This window comes from Lepisosteus oculatus, chromosome 9, assembly GCF_040954835.1.
Source record: "Lepisosteus oculatus isolate fLepOcu1 chromosome 9, fLepOcu1.hap2, whole genome shotgun sequence".
In the NCBI taxonomy this organism is placed as follows: Eukaryota; Metazoa; Chordata; class Actinopteri; order Semionotiformes; family Lepisosteidae; genus Lepisosteus; species Lepisosteus oculatus.
The window spans coordinates 22663994-22689971 of NC_090704.1; the positions used below are offsets into that span (position 1 = coordinate 22663994).

General features: G+C 35.3%; 1 protein-coding gene across 3 annotated transcripts in view; it reads left to right on the plus strand.

Moving 5' to 3' along the window:
• adgrl2a (adhesion G protein-coupled receptor L2a) overlaps positions 1-25978 on the plus strand; it is a 323813-nt gene that overhangs the window by 78998 nt on the left and 218837 nt on the right. For 2 of the 3 annotated variants that reach the window (XM_015355714.2, XM_069194276.1), the window contains exon 2: positions 18941-18984. The gene's annotated coding sequence lies outside the window, so the exon portion shown is untranslated. Of the gene's footprint in view, positions 1-6716; positions 6809-18940; positions 18985-25978 lie in introns of those variants that run through there. The other variant, XM_069194275.1, reaches the window with a different exon arrangement.

Below are 25978 nucleotides of genomic sequence, written 5' to 3' on the forward strand. Positions count from 1 at the left end.
ATTTCTTTGAATTAAAATAAAGATGACTGCATCCTTGGTCATCTTTATTTAATTTTATGTTATGAGTTGAACACATTGTACAGCAAAGATTCCGTGCCAAGTGATCTGCCATTTACAGGAAACAAATTAAAATGAAAATCATATGAGAGGAAGAGCATCTGTATTTTTAAGGTTCTGAAAATGGCATATTTAGACATTTATTTTAGTAACAGGGGTTTTCATGGGGAATCGCTAATTTCATAGTATTGGATAAATATTAAAGAAATCATTAAATCTGTAACACCCATGCAAAAATACACTCTTATATTGTAAGTGTATATACTGTTTAAGTAGCTTATTCTGTGATATTCTGTTTCATAAACTTGGAGCCCACTCTTCTTTCAGTAAGCTTTTGTTCAGATAGATACTTACATATAAGGTCCATTAGATAAATTACAAACTTTTGAAAGTTATGGTTTTGATGGCATATTGTGTCACTTTAACAGCCTGTGAGAGATTTTCCAATATCTAAATCATGATAAATAGATTTACTCAGTATTACAAGGTAAGCAAAAAGACAAAGATCTGATACACACACACCATAAAACTGCTGCATTACAATTTACGCTAATTACTCTTATTGCATGTTGCTGTTGCCTTGGATAAAGTTGCCGGATTAATTACCATATTAAAATGTCTTCTGGTTGGACAGTAGACAATCCCTTTTCACTCTCCATTGTCCAATAGCATTCCACAAGGGTTGAAATTAGGAAACCATAAAACAAGCACAGTAGGTTCAAACTATATTGTTGGTTTTTATGTAATTTAGGTTTGGTTTAGCTGTGAGCCCAGGGCAATTACAATATTGACAAATATCTACACCAGCAAAACAACTTCCTAAGAGTATAGTATGACATTTAGCGACACAGTCTTATTACATTCAAGTTTGTAAGCTGCAAAGGAAGATGCAGAGGTTAATCCCATACTGAAAAGTAGAAAGAAGAAGAAAAACAATAGCTGTAGAGCCATCATCAGGTGTGAGAAATAAAAAATAAGATCCTATTTTAAGGATAATTTTGACTTTGTCTTTCTGGAGTAAGAGTGGGTATCCTGGGGTCTTGGTGAAAAGACAAAAACAGAAAGGTCAGTGCAATGATTGTCAGGAGAGGTAAAATGGCTCTCTTGGCTGGGGCTCTAGTTTTTATAAAGCTTGGAGAGATCTTTGATCCCCACAGTCATATTGTACTTTCAGTAAGCCTCCTGTTTGTGCACCAACAAAACATTGCTGGACATTTACTACAGTATACCATCTCCATGTTTAACTGTAGGTCTTGCAAAACCTTGTCCCAATCTCTAATCTATTTAGTTTTCTCCATCTACTCTTAAATTAGAAAACATCATATACAGTGCCTTGCGAAAGTATTCGGCCCCCTTGAACTTTTCAACCTTTTGCCACATTTCAGGCTTCAAACATAAAGATATAATTTTTTTATTTTATGTGAAGAATCACCAACAAGTGGGACACAATTGTGAAGTGGAACGAAATCTATTGGATTTTTGAAACTTTTTTAACTAATAAAAAAATGAAAAGTGGGGCGTGCAAAATTATTCGGCCCCCTTGCGTTAATACTTTGTAGAGCCACCTTTTGCTGCGATTACAGCTGCAAGTCGCTTGGGGTATGTCTCTATCAGTTTTGCACATCGAGAGACTGAAATTCTTGCCCATTCTTCCTTGCAAAACAGCTCGAGCTCAGTGAGGTTGGATGGAGAGCGTTTGTGAACAGCAGTTTTCAGCTCTTTCCACAGATTCTCGATTGGATTCAGGTCTGGACTTTGACTTGGCCATTCAAACACCTGGATACGTTTATTTGTGAACCATTCCTTTGTAGATTTTGCTGTATGTTTGGGATCATTGTCTTGTTGGAAGATAAATCTCCGTCCCAGTTTCAGGTCTTTTGCAGACTCCAACAGGTTTTCATCCAGAATGGTCCTGTATTTGGCTGCATCCAACTTCCCCTCAAGTTTAACCATCTTCCCTGTCCCTGCTGAAGAAAAGCAGGCCCAAACCATGATGCTGCCACCACCATGTTTGACAGTGGGGATGGTGTGTTGAGGGTGATGAGCTGTGTTGCTTTTACGCCAAACATATCGTTTTGCATTGTGGCCAAAAAGTTCGATTTTGGTTTCATCTGACCAGAGCACCTTCTTCCACATGTTTGGGGTGTCTCCCAGGTGGCTTGTGGCAAACTTTAGACGAGACTTTTTATGGATATCTTTGAGAAATGGCTTTCTTCTTGCCACTCTTCCATAAAGGCCAGATTTGTGCAGTGTAAGACTGATTGTTGTCCTATGGACAGACTCTCCCACCTCAGCTGTAGTTCTCTGCAGTTCATCCAGAGTGATCATGGGCCTCTTGGCTGCATCTCTGATCAGTCTTCTCCTTGTCTGAGCTGAAAGTTTAGAGGGACGGCCAGGTCTTGGTAGATTTGCAGTGGTCTGATACTCCTTCCATTTCAAGATGATCGCTTGCACAGTGCTCCTTGGGATGTTTGAAGCTTGGGAAATCTTTTTGTATCCAAATCCGGCTTTAAACTTCTCCACAACAGTATTACGGACCTGCCTGGTGTGTTCCTTGGTCTTCATGATGCTCTCTGCGCTTTCAACAGAACCTTGAGACTATCACAGAGCAGGTGCATTTATACAGAGACTTGATTACACACAGGTGGATTCTATTTATCACCATCAGTCATTTAGGACAACATTGGATCATTCAGAGATCCTCGCTGAACTTCTGGAGTGAGTTTGCTGCACTGAAAGTAAAGGGGCCGAATAATTTTGCACGCCCCACTTTTCATTTTTTTATTAGTTAAAAAAGTTTCAAAAATCCAATAGATTTCGTTCCACTTCACAATTGTGTCCCACTTGTTGGTGATTCTTCACATAAAATAAAAAAATTATATCTTTATGTTTGAAGGCTGAAATGTGGCAAAAGGTTGAAAAGTTCAAGGGGGCCGAATACTTTCGCAAGGCACTGTATTGTTTTATTTATCTATGAAATTATTTTACAATGCTTTTTGATCTGTTTTTTATGGTTTAGTGCCCATTCTTATTTCCTTTAATATTCTTTGAAAGAAAAGGACAAAGGCGGCAACAAAAGACAGCAGAAAATTACTTAAATTATGTGACATCATACACATAGAATGTGAAGCTGTGGAAGTTATTTTTTGATGAGGAGCAATTTTAGTACAATCAAGTATTAGTATTAATGCTGTAAAGGATATTCTGTTGCATTTGCAATTGTACAGTATGTATCAGTAGTGTATTGAAATTCTTCCCATCTTACTTCTTAGTTATTGTAATGACCCCGGGGTTCGGTACGGAATGGAGCAGGCGTAGGACTCAGGAAAAGGGGTTAACTGACACATTTATTAACTAAAGCAGGGGAAAGGACACTCAGGGATAAGGATTACAGCGCTGCACCTGTTCCCAGCCCGCCTTGCATGCGCATGGCTTACGTGCTCCGCGTGGTGCTACATTATGTTTAAGTCAAAGTCCAGGAGACCCCATCATAACTGCAAATAGACTGCATTTTAGACAGCACATCTAAAATGTTGACCACTTCTGTTATCGGAAGAAATATCCTTAAAGAACTGTAAATTACTATCAAGTGTGGTAAAAGGATATACTGAAACAATTGTACACTGTACTTATGAAATTACAGCGACACAGCATAGTGTATAAAACTTTGGATTTGTGACTAACAGGCTTCCTACTGCAGACATTACTGTTGTACCCTTAGGTGAAGTGCCTTACTCTGATTTCTCTGGTCTGCCCAGCTGTTAAGTGGGGATCAGCATTTCTGGGGCCAATCCATGCAATAGACTAGCATCCTCTCCAGGGCAGTAGTCACCTGCTCTATAATCTGCTTAATGATACAGAAACCACAATAACCTCTGGCCCAATGACCTGTTGGGGTTCTGATTTTACAAGTGAAAATTTGAAGCATATATGGTTTTACAGAAGGTGAATTTTTGAAACGTAGAGAATAATAGAACTATTCTGTTATTATTCTTGTCACATCTTTGCTTTTCTGTGGTTTCAGATCTGATTGTATCTGTTGCTGTTACTACCCCCATTATGTGGTGAAGACAGTACAGGCAAATAAAAGTGTACAAATAAAATTTAAACCAGTTTGTTTTTGAAACTGATCAATGGCAAGACAATCTCACTTCATTTATTGTATTGATTTTTTTGTATTGTACAAACAACAATAATTTTGGAATCTCTTTACCTGCATAGACCAGACAATGCTTTTGTAGTGCTTTTTCAAATAAATGTATGTTAGCTATGTGTCATCACTGAAAAGGCAGTAATAACCTATATTTGCTTGCAAATGTTCAGTGTCTCACTGAAGACAAGATACATAGAATTGGAGTATGTTGTAACCCAAAAGCTTTTCTTACTGCTTCATATTTGATAACACAAAGAAAACCACACTTTTAAAATACACAAACCTTTCATTTGTTAATTTGTTGTTTTAAATATACTGACAAACAATTCCATTAGGATAACTCTTCTATTTCAAGCAATTCACATTTTACTTGCACGTCTAGCTGTGGTTTAGTATAGAAACAATTGTTAGTGTATGAATCTAAAAACTAAAATTAATATATTCAAACTGTCCCTGGAATTCCTTAGAATTCAGTGACAGCATTGTGTAATCTGGTATGTACATGGATGCCATTCTAATTACAACTGTAAATTGTAATTAAGGCCCAGCTTAATGAACTCACCTTCTTTTAAAACAACTCAGTATTCTGTGCATAACATCCACCAGTATTTTATGGAATGTAACTAAAGAATTCATCTAAAAGCCAATTAAGATCTTAATTTTGAAGTAATTGTGTATCTATCACCACTGCAGTAGAATGTAGCCCTTTGTGATTATATGTGCGCATAACAGCAGATTACTATGTTAAACTGCTGAATTACTGTAGATCTTTTTTTTTCGTTTTTATAGGAATTTTGTCTACACAAAGCTTATTATAGTCATCTTTGCTAAGATGTCAAACAACTATGAAATAATTAACATCACTTCTTATCAAAATCCATAATTTGTGTTTTAAAATATATCTTTTAACTGTATCCGTTTCCAGATTTAATAACTTCCAGTTCTAAGATGATTGATTTAGAGCTGTTATATAAACAATAAATGTAAAAACACACGTCAGTCCCACAGAATCTTCCCCATGTTGGTTTGTATATACTGTACTTTCCTTTTTTCTCTATTTGTAAATATTTGAGAATGAACTAAGGACTTCATTTGGACTGTTGCAATTGTGGAAATGTGAAAACCTGGAAAGTGGAAACCAGACTTCTTTTTGAAAAAAAGGAGCTTAATGTATATGGCTTATAAGGTGTATTGAACATTTTATTCAACAAAAATTCTTAATGTGTTTATACAATATCTGGTTTGTGTTCCTCGGCTGTTTCTTAAAATGTATAAGATTGCTGCTGAGATTCAACAGGCATAAGCACAGCATGACTAGCAGGAGTTTCTGCATCACTGTTAATATTTGTTAAACAGAAGTTAACATAGTGAGGAAAAAAGAGAGGGATACAACCTCCCTGGCTGCAGCATACAAAGAACAGAGTGTAGATAGGAAGTTCTGGTTTGGGCTATTTGCATTACAGAGAAACAGTAGACATTTTGAAGATTGTGGAGTTTATGGTCTTGAATTTGTCATGATTACAATTTGAACAACTCCCTTGGAATACATTGTTTTTATCAATACCACATGAACAAATTGTCAAATGTGCATGCCATGATTTGCACAGTTAACAGTCTTTTTTATTCTTATTTGTACACTTGCATGCAGTCCAACCATTGAATGAATTGTCAAAATGTTGCTTGATTTGTTTATAGTCTTCTGGTGCTTGAGACTACATTGTGGATAACATTATTGTGTCTTTCAAAAGCTGCCAGTTTAATTCTGCAAGTCTGCTCTTCTTTTTTTTTCAGTTTTCAATAATAAAGCATTTCCCATGAGGGTTACAGTAAAAGGAACAAGTCAAGAATGAACCACATCTTAACTAGGTTCCCCTGCAAAGCTTTAACTGTGTCCAGTGATTATAGGGAAACCAATGTATGCATCTGAGTTTATGAATGCAAAACATTGAAGGGCGGAAACATCATCAGTTCCAGTCATGAATTTATTGTACTTTTTTTCTTCCATAAATAAACTCAAGCTTTCTGAATAATTTAATCACTGGTGGGAAAAAAAAAAGAGTTTTGAGGCCACATCTTTAAACTATGGTTTGCTCTGGCCTGTGGGGCAGTTATAGTACAATAGGCTTTTACAAAGAAATAAGAAAATGTCCTGCTGTGCTCATTTTCTTTATCCTCTATGCACCAAGGATAAACAGAGGAGTACTGTTTCAGATGGATAATGCCCGGTTATAAAATAAATCTGGTAGTTGCTTAAAAGAAGAAAAAAGTATCAGTTCTGTAAGAGCCTGTTCCAGATAGAAATGTTTTACTCTCTTCCCTTCCCCCCAGGTGAATTTGGAACTTTCCAATGAAAAGACAAGCACACAGTAGGTGTGAGCAGATGGAAGTGACTGCTAGCCTCAAAAATGACCATGAAGTTTATACAGAGAGCAGTAAAGCTTCTTTTGATTAGAACGTGAACAATAGGTCAATTGTCTGCATACAGTTCTGGGCTAACAGCTTTAATACAAGGAAGCGATATGCAGAAAGCAGCTGTCAGCAAAGATATTTTTCTATGGAAGCTCAAATGTTATCGAGGATTCAGTCGAGCCACCTCCGGTGAGTACACAGGAAACAAAACAGGATATTCTTACACAGTCATTGCTGTGTGTAATTACTTTGCATTTATATACAACACTTGAACTTTGATGTCTCCAAAGGAGAGAGTACGCACAGAAGGGGATTATTTAAAAATGGACAGACTGTAAATCCAATAACTGAAATAACATTTGGAAATAGCCTAAGAAGCTGAAATTGTTAGGGTGTTGGACTAGTTTTTGAAAGCGAATTTCTTTTGCAGGTAGCTATGGGATTATTGCAAACTGATCAGTCAACTTTAATATTTTCTTTTTTCTTTTTTAGCTAGTTGTTTGATGCAATTAATAATACGACATGGTATCAAATTGACTGATGCAGAAATCAGAGTTATGTGCCCTTAGGCTATACTACTATTGAAAATTGTTCCAGACTATTAGGAAAATACAGTTGTTAAATCAATACACAACCTTTTTAATTATTTAAACTTAGATTTCTTAAAGTTTATTTTTATATGCAGAAGAGCAAAATATAACTTTTATAAGCTGTACCTAAAGCTTAAAAAATACTAATTTAAAATTAAGCTTTATTTTGTGGATAACATTTATTTTTCTAGAATATAAATCTTCTAAGAATAAATGCATCAGGTGAAAAACAACTTGTACAAGGTTTTAATTCAGTGGTTTATGATTCAAGAGAAACACATCCCAAGGCTATTGTTTAAGGTGGAATCTGTTTATCTAAATATTCTGTAAATATTAAAAAGGGCAATCTTATTTAAAAAGTGTTCTTACAGAAGAAAATGAGCAGCCCAAAAAAGAATAGGATATTAAGGTATCCATGCTGCCCTGTTAGAAATTGATATAAACGAATACTAAGTTGTAGTTCAATGACAGTAGCTACAGCTGCCTTATAACACCAAGCACATGGATCCAAAGCTATCCAACCGTCCTGTCTGCAGAGAACAGTCAAACACATGGGCTCAGTGTCATAGTATGGGCTGCCATTTGGCATGGTGGTAAAAAGATGTTATTTTCATTGATGGGCATTTAAATTCTACCACTCACATCATTATTTTTCCGAATTTCTTCTAACCACACTGCCATCAAGGCACAAGGAACAAGTAAAAGTTAATTACACAAAATATAGAAAAGAGAAAAACAACATTTCAGCTGTATAGCCTTCTTCTGGTGAAGAAGAAAGTGCTTCACACCAAACTTCTTAAAACCCGTAGAAGGATGCACAACCAAAATGTTTTGTTTCTCATTTCTATTTTTCACTGTGGAGTTAACCTTTATTTCTTCCATTGAAGCAAACATATGTTGACATTGCTTCCTGCTTGAACATGAAGGTGTATATACTGTACATATCTTTCAGGAACATGGTACCACTTGCAACATGGTCAAAATATTACTGTAGAAGTGGGAAAAAGGCATTACATATCTCCTTTAGTTTCTACAGAACTCAATTATGAACATCATGGGACACATTTGGGTGCATCTAGAGTGAAATTAAAAAAAAAATCCATTGCCCACAGTAGTAGAGAAGCAGACTCTTAAATATATAACAGAACCTGGACCAAGGTGTTATCCATAAACTGATTGACACAACTCCAAGTTGCATTCAGGTGTTATTTTGTGTAAAGTAATGCAATGAAATTCCAGTACAAAAGGCTATTGTAATGGGAGCCCATCCAGGCTCCCGCGAAACATAGGTCAGGACCCTATGCAGACGGTATAATCCGTAAGGAAGTGGAGAAGGACATCAGGGGATGAGACAAAAAGGATCAGGACGGGTTGACAGACAGGAAGGCGTGACTATGGTGCTCAGGAGGCGTGGCGATGGCAAACAAGTTCAGGCAGTCCAAAAGGGGGAATCCGGGACGCAATCCAAAGTCCAAAACCGGGGGATCCAACCAAGATGAAACAAACATAGTTAAAATCTGGAATGGGAACAGGGACAGGGAATAAAACGAAGGTAACAAGGCCAGGCACTCCGAACCCCGGAATCAGATGGTCAGGATGCCGTAATGAAGCCTTTGCTGTCAGGTCTCTCTTGGACCCGCTTGTAGGCGGGCTTACTGACATCCATCTCCCAGTGCTGAGCCCAGAATAGCGAGAGCGCCAAACTTAAATAAGGAGACAGAACAGGGGGCAGGTGCATGTAATCAACTAAAATACGAAAGGACTGGAGTGCCCTTAAGAGAAGGGATCACAATCGTGACAGCTATCTTACCAATCTGTATTGCTTTTTAGTGAAATCAAACAATTTTACAGCAAATGTTTCAGGTTTCCTCATTTGATTGTACTAGGCCTCTATACTTATTTGGTACAGAATTAGAAATTGTAGCATACTGTGAAACAGTATTTGTCATGTATTCTATTTTGTGTGCAAAGTATACATAACATATTGAAGATATTTCATAGCTCTGAAACTTCATCTTAAGTGACTAGAAATTTTAAAAAAGTATTAGATTTCTTTAATAATACTACTACTACTACTACTACTACTACTACTAATAATAATAATAATAATAATTATTATTATTCTTCTTCTTATTATTATTATTATAATCATAATAATTTATTTTAATAGTTTTATATATATAATAGGCACGTACTGTATTGGAATAGGAGTTAAAAAAAATACCCAAGGAAGCTGTAAGTGGTGTTTGTAAAACAACAGATTACACTCTCTTGACTACAATGCTCTATATGGTGGTATGGGATCACAGGGCTGAAGTGTCATTCTTGAGGTAAAATGTTAAACATAGTCTGGTGGTTCTTTTACTAAGAGTTGGGGTGTTAACTTTGAAATTTCAGATACATTTCCTTAAACTGGAACAACCTGACCTTCCTAGTGTTCTCATCAGTTCTATTGTTGAAGCATTATCTCACTTCACTACCTAATATGCTGCATAGCGGGGTTGCTTGGGATGACGAGCGGTCAGAGCTGCCTAGGTATAAACTTCCTTCATTATATATGATTGTTCATTAATCTCTGTTGTCACAACATAATTTACTGCATAGCATAAATGTTTTTTTGTAATATTAATATAAAATCGTCTCACCCCCGAGTGTGATAAATAGATGGGAGAAGCTGACGCAGTTTGCCTTGCCCTACCGTTGAACTTGTTAGCCACTTTACTCAGTTGCACAAACACACTTCAAGCTTAAAGTCTCAGGAGTGAGAAAAAAATACTCAGTTTCTGCCTTCGCTCTGCTACCTGACTACACTAATTTCATTGCACAAATACTGTAATATTAATATATCCATGCCATTGAAAAAAGCTGATAGAAAAGCACAGACATTCCATGCTTATAGGAGTGTGTCCAGGAATTACCCCCTTTTAATGAGTCATTTAGCTTATCAAGATAAGCTAGCAATGGTAACCCTATAGAACTGAAGATTTATAATGTTGTATCTCAGATTTTTCAGAACTGGATTTAAAAGTATAGCAGCACAAAGATATCTAATTGCAAGTATTTATTTACATTTTAATAATTGTTTATTAGCAAATGTTCAATGAATGGCAATATTAACATTATATTGAGGCATTTATTTTAATATTTGAAAACAAATTAAAATTCTGACCCATAGGAATTGAAGGCACAACCCCTTAGAGAGATGGTACAGTGAGTACTTCACTAGGTCTTGCCCTAATGTTGTGGTTTGTGGTGGGGGCTTGGGACCTGACATGTCATTGGAGTTTAAAGTGGGCATGTTCCATCAGTGTTTCATTGATGAGCCCATGACATCTCCAGAAGGCTCAAAAGTAGTTCTGGCATCCCAGAACCACCATCTTTTATTTCCTATCCAGCCTCTCTGCAGCTTGGGGGCCTAGCAAGGGTTTTCAGCCACAGTCATTAGTTATTGCACTTCTTTCTGTAGCTTCAGAAACAGCCTGGATAGTTAGACGTAAGGACTTGCCACAAGCTCCTTCAACAGACTGGTGATAGATGTTTCTGCATATTCACAGCACCCATACTCCACTAGATGTTGTTCTACATCATTTACCTCATCCACTGCATCCTCCTATAGCATTGTCAGTTCCACAAAGGAGGCAAGGCGTAGAGAGTTGGACCACAGCAACAAGTCTGGTCTTAAGTTGGTCAATAATCAGTGACGGGACTATCAATATCTGCTTTACATCTGCCAACATCTTTCAGTTCCACTGGGTTCAACTATCCAGATTCTTGCTTTTGTGAGAGCTTTTGATGTTTATCTTCTTTACAGATGAAAGCAGTTTGGTGAAAATAGTTTTTTGTAACAGGGGGTAAGGAGTTGATGCCTCTCTTATTTTCCTCTAATGTTGCTGCGAGGTTCTTAATTACTTGTGTTGCCGGGTGTACTGACCATGTGAGAGGCTTATTTTGCACCTGAGCAGAATGTGTCTGAAATTTGCTAGTTTTATATGGATATCTGCTCAACCATTGTTGGAGATTTATGGGTGATGGGAAACATCATAGGTGGATCCGAGGATAAGGTTGATCCTACTCACTTCCATGTCCCAAAGATCCTTCCAGCTGATCTTTCTCCTCTCTACTTTCTCACTTCATCCACTGCCCCAGCTTGGTTTGAAAGACAGTCTCCTCCTGATGGCACACATTTTCCACAATCAGTTTTCACTGTTGCAAAAATGATTACTTGTGCCAGGTGGCCTAAGTAATTTGCCCCTAGGCCTAAGCCCATGCTTCCATGCTGTCCTTGCTCCACAATTTCCTTGTACCTAAAGACTAACTTTGCTCACTGTACTGCCTCCTTTGGTGTCCATTTCCATTCTGTTTCCAATGTTGGTGCTGCATTCTTTGTTACTATATCCCTTTACTCATTCTGCATCGTTCTAGTCTTACCTTGGTATATTTGCATTCCTCTGTGAGACTGGAGAAAGGCAAATCATATTAAATATATCATTATAGTATTAAAATTAATACTAAATCTATATTGTTACAAATGGGGGGTTACGAAAATAGTGAAAATGAGGAATTGACCGTGCAGTTTAGTCAATAATTGAGATAATCATTCGTAATCCCCAACTTGTAAGTATTTTCTAGAAGTAGTAGTTCAGGTGGGTAGCTGCGTCAGCATGCGTAGGCTGCAAAGGAATAAGAAATAGGTTTTTACCATGCTGAAAAGAGAAGAAAGAAAACACAACGTTCCTGCTGTGGAGCCTTCAGCCACATCTGAATGTGGGAATTCTTTGTCCTCTGGCACAACTTTAATGAGAGGACTAATAATCCAGGCACACTTGGTTAAACAAATATATACAGTATATACAGACAAGGCGTATCAAAGGCCTAACATTCTGGTCATCCAGAAAACCCCAGACTGCTACCAAGCATTAAACTCTTTATGCCTACAAAGGCCTCATAAGATATAAGCTGCCTTCTAACTAGATACAATGGAACCTGCACTTAAATCTCTCTCTCTGCACCCCAGATGCCACTTAATAAATGGAAGCCTATACAGGTATCCCTATCCATAAAAATCCACCCTAAGCAGGAAAGATGTTTCTAGCTGAGCCATCATTTTTCCAGGAAACCCAAGTTCCCTAAATACACAGATTAGCATGCTCTCTCTAGCAAGTTTCAAATACTTGGCTCCAGTCAGATTTGGTTTGGATGATCAAGAAGTAGGGGGTCTCACCTGGCGTACGGTTCAAATCCCAACTCCTCTGGACTCCTCTCTCTTCTCCTTGTTCCCTACTTCTTGTTTTTTCTTCCTCTTTTAATGTCATGTTATATTGTGTATTTCTGTACTGCTCCTTGACAGTCATTAATCCACAACTTCTCTAAGTATACTAAGGTAAACTTTAAAATAGTTTTTTCTCAAGGGAACCCCAAACCTTAGCAAACATCCTCTCGACTTTAAAGCTAGAAGTGTTAATTTTGCCAAGTGTCACAAATTTATCTAAAATCCAAGAGACACTTCTCAGTCACCTTAATCTGTAACAATATGTTTTACCGCATATTATTTTCTGGACATTAACACATTGTGCAATCAGATAATAATTATGTATTCACTGAAATACAAAGTCACCAGAATCATTCAATGAGCAATCAAACATTGAAGTGTCTAAGTGTATCATAATTTTTGTGGAGCTGAAGCACTTACAGTGTTGTTCCTAGCTGAGTCTAAGTATAACACAGTTATAATAATAATAATAATAATAATAATAATAATAATAATAATAATAATAATAATACTTATTATTATTATTATTATTATTATTATTATTATTATTATTATTAAGCAACCTTAGTTTTTCCCAGGATGTCTGCCATCCAGGTACTGACCAGGCTCTGGGGCTTCTAGCACATAATAGATACCATCGATCACCCAGGTGGATGCTGCATTCAGTGGTGGAAAAGGGATGTGTTCCCTCTAATACAGTGAAATCAGCAAAACATATTAATATACAATATTGTACAAAACGTCATGATGTTTTAGACAAACAACAGAATTTACATGAATTTTATTAGAAATTGTATAATTCACTCAAAATGGCCATTGGTGGTTTCTATTATTCTAACAAATTTGACTGCTATTAGTACAACTTTGTGTGTGGGGGAAAAAGCCAAGCTTGTTATTTAGCAATCTTTAAATCACACAACAATTATCAAGTTTTCACATTCAGAATCTTTTACAAAACAATTATCTTGCAACCTAAAGTAAACTATACATGAGCAGCCAATATGAAGTGTCATAATAGCTAATCCATCACACTTACAAAGAAACTCTAATTGACTCATTGTCTGGTGTTTCTTGTTATTAACACCATTTGTTCCTCTTTACATAATCATACTGCTAAAAGGGTACTTCTTGCACTACAAAATGCCAATAACGCATATCTAATAATATAAAGGCATTAAAGCTGACTTTTAGTGTTTATTTAAAAAAGCCAGTATTGTTATTGTCCCTTATGTCCTTCACAAACTCATTCCACAGCCTATGTGCAAAGCCTATGTGCAAAGCAAGCAAAAAAACGGCTTTTCATTTGGATACACATAACAACCTAGAGGAATAAAGGATTGTGTAATGGAGTATACAGAGACATAAGGTCACAAATGTAATTCAGAACTAAACAATTCATCCATCCATTTTCTAACTTCTTTATCTAATACGGGTCATTGGAGAGCCAGAGCCAATCCCAGCAAGCAACAGGCACAAGATGGATACACCCCCTGCTATTAGGGTTCACACAGACATAGTCAAAGAAACTCTCACCAGAGCCAATTTTCCCAGAAGCCAATAAAGCTATCAGTATGTCTTTGGACTGTAAGAGGAAACTGGTGCACCTGACAGAAACCCACTTTAACACAGGTAGAACATTCAAGCTCTACACAGATAGCACCCCAGGAATTGAACCCATGGCCCCAGTTCTGCAAGGCAGTAATGCTAACCACTTTACCACCATACTTTAAAATTGAAATAGAATTTTGAATTTGATTCTGAAATCCACTGTAAGTACACAGCATATAGAGACACAAAGACTGGTGTGATATGTTCATAGGATTTTAATTTGATTTAAATTCCGGCCATTGAATTCTGAACATATTACAAATTCAGGATATATTTTGAAACCCCACAGAGCACAGTAGTGCAGTTGTCTATTTTTTGAGAATACAAAAGCATGTAATTGCTTTTCTGCATCTGCCTGGGAAAGGCAAAAGCAGATATGAGCAATGTTCTGCAGGTGAGACACCATAACATTAAGAAAATGCACATCAAAATGGAGGTAAGGGTCAAATATAACACTATTTTTGTCTTATCTTAGCTACACCAGATCTTTCCATCAATGGACAAGATAAAGTTTTCACATTTATGAAGTCGATAAAAGAAACAATCAGTACCACAATTTTATCAGGATTTAAAAGTCAGTTTGATCTTAGGTAATACAATATGCAGCACATTTCTCTCCAGATGCAATAGTTTAATTCAAATAAAACAAAAATACTTAGCATGAGATAAAATAAGATTCACTGTGTAAAGATACCTGTATCAAACATTGAAAAACCCAATGCATTGTATAATGTATGCTCAATGTGCCTGCTATTATTCCAGAAAATTGTAAAATATACTAAGCTCATTGTTTAAGAATCAAACATATTAAATATAATATTGATAAAAATATCATTAAAATAAAAAAATGGAACCAACATCAAATATACTGAGAAATAAAATCTATAATATTTTAAAAGTGCCAGAATTTTCAAAGTTCTTAATCTAAACTGTTACTAAAAATGCTTTGATGAACATTACAGAAACAGGAGAATTAGGTCTCTATTGCTCAGATTTGTCAATAACACATATGTCAGATCTTTTGATTAATTTGGACACATCTAAGTAATTAAAAGGAAGTGAGAGAGAAAACAGTTAACAAATTTAATGTACCACACGAAAGCCATTTGAGTTTCTGCTAATGGATGTGAGTACTGTGAATTACATTTTAGTTATAAATTACTATGACATGAAAAAGTTACTTCATTTCTTAGCAAACCTGAAGAAATCTATATGCATGGTTGAGGACCAATATAATGTTTTTAACATTGTAAGTTTCAAAATATTTAAGACAACTTTTTCTTTCCAAAAACAAAAAAAGTGTGAACTGTGATGAACAGGACAGAAAAACACAGCAGAATTGCTAGCATTTCACTAAGACAACCATGGTTTTGACATACAATGAAGCTGTCTCCGAGTGTTCAAACAGTTCCCAATCTTATAGTACATTCAAAAGAGAAACAGGGGCTCATAAACAGAAATGAAGTATCTAAATATGAATGTTTCAGACCACTGAAGAAAACAGTCCAAAACAGTCAGAAATTCATACATGGCTAACTTCAAATAGAAAGAGACTATAATGAATTTTCACAAACAATTCTCAGAAATACAATTCTAACTAGAATTCAGCTACAATATTGTGAAATTCAGCAGTATACTGTAGCTAAATCTAATGTTCTTATAAAACTCCATCACAGGTGTCCATCAAATGCAGTCTATTAACCACAGACAACCATAACCCATAGTAACTAATAAAAAATCAATTTTGGTAGCACATTAACAACAAAAAAAAGATGTACAGTATAACAAATGTACATGCCTTGTCCTTCATATTAACATTATTCATTTGCTTAATCTATGCTCATTTTCTCTCTATTACCCATACAATTTGACAACATTTTCTTCCTCACCAGTAGCATGTTCTGTTTACAATGATCTTAAGTAAAGGGTTTGTTGACCATTTAAGTTTCCATTCTTAGTTTAAGCTTGTATTTGAAATAAAAAATTCAAAGATGATAGATGATCTTAAGAAATGTATGTTCAGTGAAATTACTGCTTTATTACTATATTCACAATAACTCAAACACTGGCAAATTTTAAGCCTTACAAATGTTTTAAACAAAAATAAAGGTTTTCATGTCTTTCTTTGCTTTTTGATAGGTTAGTTGTGCAAGTAAACATTTCCCTGGTGTAAATCTGATCCTTTCTTCCTGCTCTGTATTCACCTCAGTCAGTGTCCTTACTTGTATTAAGATGTGCACTTATACATTAATTCATTGTCTGTCTCTTCTTGTTATTCTGAGTATACTACTGTATATGTATAACCCAGTGTGCTATTTTGGGTCTTCGGTAATTATATAAATTTTGCTTTTGATGTCCTCTACTTTTGAATCGTTCTTAATCTTCCAGAAAAATGGAATGCTTTTTGCTCTTCTTTTTATTTCAAGCTGTTGATAATATAAACAAATCCATATAATTGTTTAGCTTTTTTAGTTTAACACCCTTTACATCAATTTTTTGGGGAAGCCATTGTTAAACGTCATTTTAATTTCTCTGTTAGCTAGCTTCTATTGGCATGTGAAATCATGAATGTTGCTCTTCTGGTTTTGTTATTGGCTTGACAAATTATTGCATATATTATAAATTAATATATTATATTATAAAATAAGTATTTTCTCATAGGCATTCACTCTTCTAGATACTGTATATGAAACATAGTAATATTCCAGTTTGTGGTGGTTTATATGGTAATATTTAAATAAAATATTTGTTTGTCTGTGACTCCAGGAGGTACTGTAGTACTGTGTGTTCTTGAAAGTACATAGTAAAAGTAAAAAATGTTATGTAGAAAACAGTGTAAAAGTAATGATTTAGTGGCATTTTGGAAAGTAATTGTAATAAGACACATGACACCAGTAGTTTTTATTTTTCTAATCAACTCTGCCACAATAAAATAAAGATGAAAGTGTTTTGTGTTAATCTCATAGATTTAGAGACCTGTGGCAATTTCTTGATTCTTGGTCTGAAATGTTACACTTGTTTCTTAAATGTAACACATTAAAATGACTTTGGGCTTTTTAACTTACTGGACAAAATACTTAGAAGTCCCCAATTAATTTAAAATACATTGCCAGGAAATGTATAGGTGCTTGGAAAGCATGAGAAAAATTCCATCAGCATTCTTGGCCAGAAAAAAACTCCTTATTAGAATGTATTTGAAAAGTGATGGAATCTTAGGGATTTGCTGTAAAGTCCAACATTCAGATCCCCTCATTGGAACTTCATCTTAATGAGATGCTGCTAGATGGATGGGATAGGATTGAGTCAAATATATTTTGCAGCTTATTTGAATACATGACATATCCTGTTAAAGTTGATCTTATTGGGTCTGGCCTGGACCCCCTGGAGGTAGTGGCTGAGAGGAGAATGGTGGAGGCCATCAAGGACAACGTCTCCCATCCCCTCTAGGACATGCTTGTAGAAATGAAGAGCACATTCAGCAATAGACTGATCCATCCACGGTGCGACAGGGAGCACAGGAGGTCATTCTTACCTTAAGACTGTACAACGCATCCACTTTGTGTCTGGACAGAGGCAACATTGACAGTGACCTGTTTCTGGACTGAACAGTAAACTACTAAATCTGTTCTTTGTCTTTTTCCCATTTACAACCGTTTTTGTGCAATATATGTCAAGGACTTGTGCAATACATTTATATTTATATTTATATTTATATTTATATTTATATTTATATTGTGCAATACAACTTTTTGTGTACTGTTCTGTTCTGGTTTGTTCTTTGTGTGTTCTTGACTGAGTAACTCTTCTTAGTGCACTTCTCACTGTACTGATTGTATTGTATGTATTGTATTATTATTGTATCATTCGTTACATTGTTGCTTTGTTTTCTGTGTTAAGCTGCTATTGCACTGCAATTTCCCTCACTGGATCAATAAAGTATCTATCTATCTTATTGCTGTTGGAGACTTAATATATTATTTGATTTGCCTCTGACAGAAATAATGATGATTTGTTTCCTAATATTTTGAATACCTAAATTCTGTAGAACCTATGACATTCTCAAATATAAGGTATTGGTTCTATATGAAATTGGTCAACAATTTGATTCTTATGCCTTGTTTTCCGCCCATAAATAAAGTAAAAAAATATGTTCTCTATGTTTTAGATGTAATACACTTCAAAGCTAAAAAATAAAGTTGCAGGTGGTTGGGGGTCTCTCTATAGGAAACCAAAACTAAGAACCAATGCCTCAGACAGATGTGATTGTCTTCAATATGTTTTGGCTCACACTATATAAAGTAGCTAAAATGCTACAAATATTGTGTTAAGATATATTTAATAGAGAAATGAGAATGTTTACTGCAATTTATTAAATTGAAACCTATATACAACTATTTCCCGATATTAGTATTTTTCTTACAAATAAGTAATGATATTGAATTGTTTTAGACAAATTGTTTTTTTGTTCCCTCCTTTATTTACTGTTTTGTGTTGATTTATTGCATAAGGCACTATAAAAGAATAAGAAATTATTTCCTGATACTTGGAATGCCATATAAATAGTTAAAAAACATTGAAAGGCTTATTAATTTTGCTTTCAGGCTTATTAAGTTTGCTTTCAGAATCTAAAACATGCATCAAACACACAATTCACTACTTACTACTTGTTGTTTCTGATATGTTTGTAAGGAATTTTATTTTTTTAATCAGAAAACCAAAATGTTAACAATTTAAAAGTCCATGAATAGGACAATTCTTTAAAAACTTAAACATTGTTAATGTCTCTTCTGTGATTGCTTGTGTTGTACATCAGAAGGCATTTTTAAAATCTTTTTTTATCATTTTTCTTTACAGTTTTCTGATGGGAAGATACTGTACATACAGAGAAGAATATGAAGGTAATGTTGTCTTTAAACCCAGCAGTAAAGATATATAAAACATCCAAATGCTTGTGTAAAACTAACAAACCCTGAATCATTCCATACACCTTTTGCAGGTTAAAGGCATAAGGACCTAGCAAAACTTTTTGTATTTGGAAAATGTGAACAACCTTGACTTGACATCACTCTGTTCTTTTATTGTCTCATATATTTGTGGGAAATAAAATATGGATGACTATGGTATTTTGCTGACATGTGAATCATTTTAGTATGTAGTTCATCCTCAACTGCTATGAGGTATGGTACCTCAGCAGCTGCACACACTTTGTAATTACATTGCCTTTGTGAAGATAGGGCTTAAAGGTTTACATCCTATGTTTATTGCAGGAGTGTCCCATTCCTATAGTGGCTATATCCCACTTTCACTTCCATGTAATTGAAACCCCCTTTTGCTACACATGAAGTCCATCACACCACATCCTTTGGAAAATACAGTACATCATAAAACAAAAGGGACTTCAATTGATCAGAGCACAGGATGCACTTTAAAAAATCTATATGTGGAAAAATAAGAGCACATATGCCAATACCTGAAGCATTAGTAAAAGATCAAAAAAGGTCTAAAACCAGACTTATCTTCTCTTTAAGAAAGCATCATTTTCTTTTTTCACTACTCTTAAATGGTGATGTAAAATGAATAAAGATTTGCATGAGTAGATGTAGGGCACCACGCTGGCACAGTGGTTAGCACCGCTGCCTCACAGTGCTGGGGCTCTAGGTTCAGTTTTGAACCTGGGGAGCTATCTGTGTGTTTTTTTATGTTCTCCACATGTTCACTTGTGTTTCCTTCAGGTGCTTTGTTTTCCTCCTATAGTCAAAAGACTGTAAGTTAATTGGCTTCTGGAAAGATTGCCCCTGGTGTGGGTGTGCGTGTGTTTGTGTCCTACAATGGACTGGCATCCCATCCAGGATGTAACCTGCCTTGTATCTTTTGCTTGCCGGGATAGGTTCCAGCTCCTGATTAGAAAATGACTGAATGTGTAGATGTGTTGTAATAGCACTTTTAACAAGAATCATAACAGGAATATTCTTTTATAATACAGTTGTCACGGACGTCCAAAGGGACTAACCGTGGGGAGCAGGAGAGCGGAAAAAGACCCATATGCGTAGCGGCGAGACGGGAAAAAGGCCCGGGCTCATTAGTGCAAAGAGTTCAGGAATGCCGTATAGAAACCTATGCCCTCAGGGAGCGGACGTGGGGCGCCCTGGTGCTAGGCGGGTCTCAGGACATCCGAACGTCAATGCTGAGCGAGGACAGAGTGCAAGACCCGGAAATATATAGCCCAAGGGAAAGACAGGGACAGGAAGGAGAGCAGACCGGAAACTAAGGACAGGACAGAGAAGGAGCGCCCTCTGGCTGCAGAGGGCGTGACAACAGTTTAGTTCTGCACAATATGAGATGGCAGACAGTCATCATGTAAGCCTTTTTTAGCAGTTTTCCATAATGCTATTTATGTCAGATATGTTAAAGCTTCAGTAAGTAAATACAGTGTCAGTTCAAAGTAATCATTATTATTATTATTATTATTATTATTATTATTATTATTATTATTATTAGTAGTAGTAGTAGTAGTAGTAGTAGTAGTAGATATCTTGAAATGGTTAAACAATTGAAACGGAATCCCTCAAACTTCCTATTCTCAAGGACAATACCTACAGTGATAGAATCAGTGAATTGTGATTTAGAAGACAGCAGAATCAAGTACTGTATATTTAAGAAATAAGCAGAGGTACCTTTAATCACATAAAAAGTAGTTCCATGTAAACAGAGGTTTCTGTAATAAAATGTAGTTTCAGCTTCAGGCTGCCTGCATGGAAATGAAAAAGACCAAATCTTGTTAAAGTTCATGTCTACTGAAAAAACATATTGGAAAACACACATTATCCATTAAATCACAAAACATTTTATTTAATAACTAGAAAAGGATTTGACGTTACAAAATAACTTCTGTGCAGAAAAGACCAGGGATTATACTTGAATGCAATATGTGTTATTTAAATACTGTTTTTACAAAATGTGAAATCTTGTATTGTGAACATCACGGAATCCTTACAATTGTTCTATGTAAAGTCAGCTTACCCATACAAAAATGGATAGTGGTTTATTTTTCTTGAATCCAGTATATTAATAATAGTGACATAAGAACAGACCATCTTGAATTATTATTTAGCACAAGGTACAATAGCACATACATAAGACACATTTCAGAAGAAAAATAAAAGCACTGCAAATTCATAAAATAATTGAGTAAAACAAAGAGTATAATTAAACAGTATATTAAAAGTTATGGAAAAAAGATTTTTAAGATCTTCAATCAAGATTTAAAAGTCAGCAGTCATAGAGTTTCTAATGGATCTGGACAGTTATGTAGATGCTGTGCTGTAAATGAGAAGTGCAATTGCCCATTGAGTGGAGCCTGGTCTTCAGCACAGTAGTAAGGCTAAATCAGCAGATCTCAGAACATGCAATAAATCCTTAAAATAACCTTGAGCATGTCTATTCAGTGCCTTATACATGAGCCAGAGAACGTTAAAGTCCACTCAATATGTGAAAAAGACTAAGTCAAATTTAGAGAGAATGAGGTTTGTGTGCTGGTGCTTACTTTTTAGTTAAAGTATGGGCACTGAAATCTGGAGCCCAGCTAATGAAGCCTGTTCAGTACCCTAGAAGACACCCCAGTTGTAAGGTGTTATGGTAATTTAATTTGATAAAGACATGCATCAATATTTCAGCATCAAACATACAGAGCAAAGGTCTAAACTGTGTATAATTATGCCAGTGGAAGAAATATACTCATGTAATGTTTATAACTTCTGATTCAAATGACAACAGTGGGTGAAAATTATCTTAATAACAGACAAGTAACTGTAAAGTGCAACAGTAGAATCAGAATTGGTCATCAACATAGCAGCTATGATGTCAAGATACCAAATAATCTGTCCAAGAGGCAATACGCAAGTACAGTATCAAAATGTGAAAGTCCCAAAAGAACTCCCTGTAGTGAACCCTACGTAAATGGGAAAACACTGAAACAAAATAGTTGTTAATGACACTTTTTAATTTAGTTGCCGATGTTGTTGTTTGCTCAGAAATGTGTTCAATTTCATTGTTCAGTGTCATGAATAGTACACAGTCAGTATTTCTTGGAGTAGAAATTCAAAAGACATTAAAGTAAGAAATACCACATATCTAGATATCTTTCTGAGGGAAGACTTGAGTTCAAGTAAACACTGAGGGATAAACTTTGAGTTAGAGTGTTTGTTAAGCTAAAGGCACTATTTTTCCTGCAGTGTTTTTTTAGGAGCCCTAACATGCTGTGGAGAACAATAAAAGGTTACAATGAAGATAATCTTTACTGCTGTTCACTGCTGCTAATGTTATCTTTAATATTAAACAATCATGTCAGCAAATTTCATGTTTCCTAAATGTGTTTATGATGATATTGTAGCAGAACACAAGAGAACAAGATCAGAGTTTTAAACAGTGATCCTTTAAAAGACATTTTATAACTAGTTAAGATTTTAGGAATGATTATAATACCTGATCTCAGGAATATATTAAACCAGAAAACATCTTTCCATTCTTGCTGGAAAATATAGTTCCATTTTATGGAATCAATGATTTTATCTTTGTCAAGAAAGTCATTGAACATTCTCTCAACTGCTATCAGTTAGGTAAAGGCTAATAAATAATTAGCTATTCTGAATCAAGTGCTGTGAAATCACATGGCTAGAGTTCAGTGAAGTTGAGATGGATCTTAATTTGTAAATATTTTTCCAAGTTGTTCATAAAACATTTTAACACACTGTCATAGTGACATCTAAAATGATGTTTATGAAACCACACAGTTATTTTCAATGGAAATATTGTTTTCCTTTCAATAGAATCAGAAATGCATGTAAGAGATTTAACTTAAGGTTTTCAGTCAGAACTTAAGCCTAAAGGGACGCAGTCCTTTTTTTGCTTTCAATAGGACCTATAATGTATATAAAAGCGATAATAGCATTGATAATGATGAAGAAATAACAAAGAGAGTGATGTTTGTTACAATTTAAACTGCACTTTCATCTCTGAGCCAATGTTACTGGCTATTATATAAATAGCAAGGAATCTGAACATGTAATATCACAATTACTTTTTCAGATTGTATATATATTGTTGCATCTCTTTTGATTGTAACATCAAGACAATACTGTGAGAACATTGGTCCTTTTTAAGCTCATCCAATGTTAACAATCAAGAATCATATGTGTCATTTATTGCAGTTAATAAATTATTCCTATAACTTACTTCAGTAATCACAGACTAAATGATAGAGTGAAGAAAAATCTCATTCTCTTTTAACAGTGAATTCCTAGCATCTAGTTTTCTTGTCAATGTATTTTTCAAGATTATATTTAATAGTTATTTTGCATACGGGTAGATCTAGATTTATTAATTCCTTCCAATTCTGCAAATTTACAGCAAAAAGTAATAAGAATTAATGGAAATAGTGTTACACCATGGAAAACCAGGGACAGAGGCAGACAGGTTCTGCAGACGTCTGCTCTTTTTTGTCTATAACTTGTAACTGACACAGAACTGCAAAAACCCACCAAGGCAGCCAAGTGCTGTAAAGCGGTAACCCCCAAACCAAAAGCGTAACAGCCTCATAAACCCAAATGGACACTGTGTGCGACATAACAAATAGGAGGGGATGCATTCCGTGGTAACCTTCCGATCAGAGGCTGTAACCCCTAAGTACAATTACACACATTTGTTCATGTATTAGCATATACCTGTGCTTAAAGTTATTTAAACTTATTTTTTTATTAATTAATGTGAAGAGAAGAATATTTTGTACTGGGTAGTAAATAGTGTGAAAAATACACAATTGACAATTATGGGCAGTACCTCATCTAAACATTCAAAAATCCCCAAGTATTGCATTTAGTATGTGATGACCGAGTTGTTTTAATTTGTTTTAGATTTATGCATATAAGATACAGACTAAAACAATGAAGACATTTTATAGATCTTTTAAGTAAGTATGAGACAATGGGAAATGAAGAGTGGCTGGGAGACCCTTTACACAAAGACTGCCCACCCAAGTGGCTCTTTTCATCCCAGGACAAATGGTTACTTGCAGAGTATATTGCCTTGAACATTCCTTTAGATAGCCTGTTGCTGCCATATCATGTTTAAGTGCCAATTTGTCTTAAATTTAAAAAAAAAATGTTTTTGAGTAGTACTAAGTAGTACTAAGCTAATGTTTATTGAGCAAATTAAAGAATATGTAAATACTTGAACTTTTCTTTTGGTTTCAAATGATCTTATGTGATGCTTTGCTTGTTTTCTTAAACCATGACTTGAATAATGTAATGTGCATTTGCAGAATACAGTATTATGTATAATGTATAAATAATTTAAAAATCATGCTGTACAGTGATATCAGACTCAATTTCAGAATGATCTTTATGAACTTGAGTTCTTAATGTTATCATACTAACTATTTGAGAAGTGAATTAATTTTTCTTTTATGTTTTGATTTAAAAATTCATTTTTCATGCGTGCTTGTCTGTCAGAGGCTTCCGGCTTCTGCCTCATGAAGACCCAACATCTAGTACTAGTTTTGTATCTGCAATTTTTGGTTGGTCAATGTTTTAATTTAATTAGATAATAGGCTTATTAATATTAATATGTTTAATTTCAAGAAAGATAAATACATATGAGTAGTCTGTATCTGGGAGAAGTCATTTTGCTTGTGTAGTAAACACCTATTGCCAAATAGGCCTGTTACAGGCTGGTTTTTGAATAATGGAGTTTTTTTCTGTCCCATCTGACCCTGTCAATGTGTGCCAGAATTAGTAGCCTTGTGTGCCTCTCAGTGCATGTTTGACAGAGGTTAGCAACCCCTGATATAGGTTTTTAGAATTCATTCAATTATCATATCAAAAAAGCTGCCAATAATGACAATTGCCTCTAGATGTTTCCTTCTCTAAACTTGACAGATGGTGAAACACAGTCCTGATTTAATACTTTACCATCTCGTCTCCTTACAAAGACAGTCCCATCAGTAACAACCATTGAAAAAAGCAAGGAGTGTTCCTTATGGGATTTTAAGATCTAAAAACCTTTTAAGGATCTTGTAGTTTTTCCCCCAAACAACTTTACTTTCATCATTTCATCATTGCTTTCATCTCTGTTTTGTTATGTTTTTTTTATTCCATATTCTGCACTGTTTCTTTTATTGCTCCCATCCTTGCCCTCAACCTTTAATGAAAGTATGCAAAAATTGCAGTGCAAGGTCATGTGACTTGGTTGTTTGTTCTGGATGTAAACTTACAGTTTACCACATCATGTGTATTACAACAATAATAGAAAAAGTAGATATGAACAGTACGTGCATATGCAGTACATATACATTTACTGTATATTCATAAAGAGAGACAGTCTTTCCCGTGGTTGGCCAATAGCAGATGATAACAGATTCACACACATTCACACATTCACTGGGTTGGAGAACGTATAGGAGAGGTTATAGGCATTGGTATTGGTCTAGGTTTAAAGGGTCCAGTACTGCCTAAGGCATGACAGGGAACCATAGGAGTAGGTTTTGTTTGGTTTTTGGTAGTTCTGTGGGTACATGAAATAGTTGCTGTACATGAGCATGGAGCTGAGGTTTTGTTTTAACTGAGCTGGATGGAACTTTGAACTTGATGATTTGCTGTAGGGTCTATATAATAAGAAATTCTGTTGAAAACAGAGCAGGAGTGAGAAGAAAACATTGCCCTGGACTGGAATTAGAATGTTACATTTCATGAACTAAAAAATATCTGAAATATACTTTGTTTTCCTATGTACTGTACTTCTACAGTAAAGCTATTTTTGTTTCACCTACATTACCCGTTTGGTCTCCTTGGTGATAAACTCACCTTGAAAGGCAACTTTGTCTACATTATATATTTATAC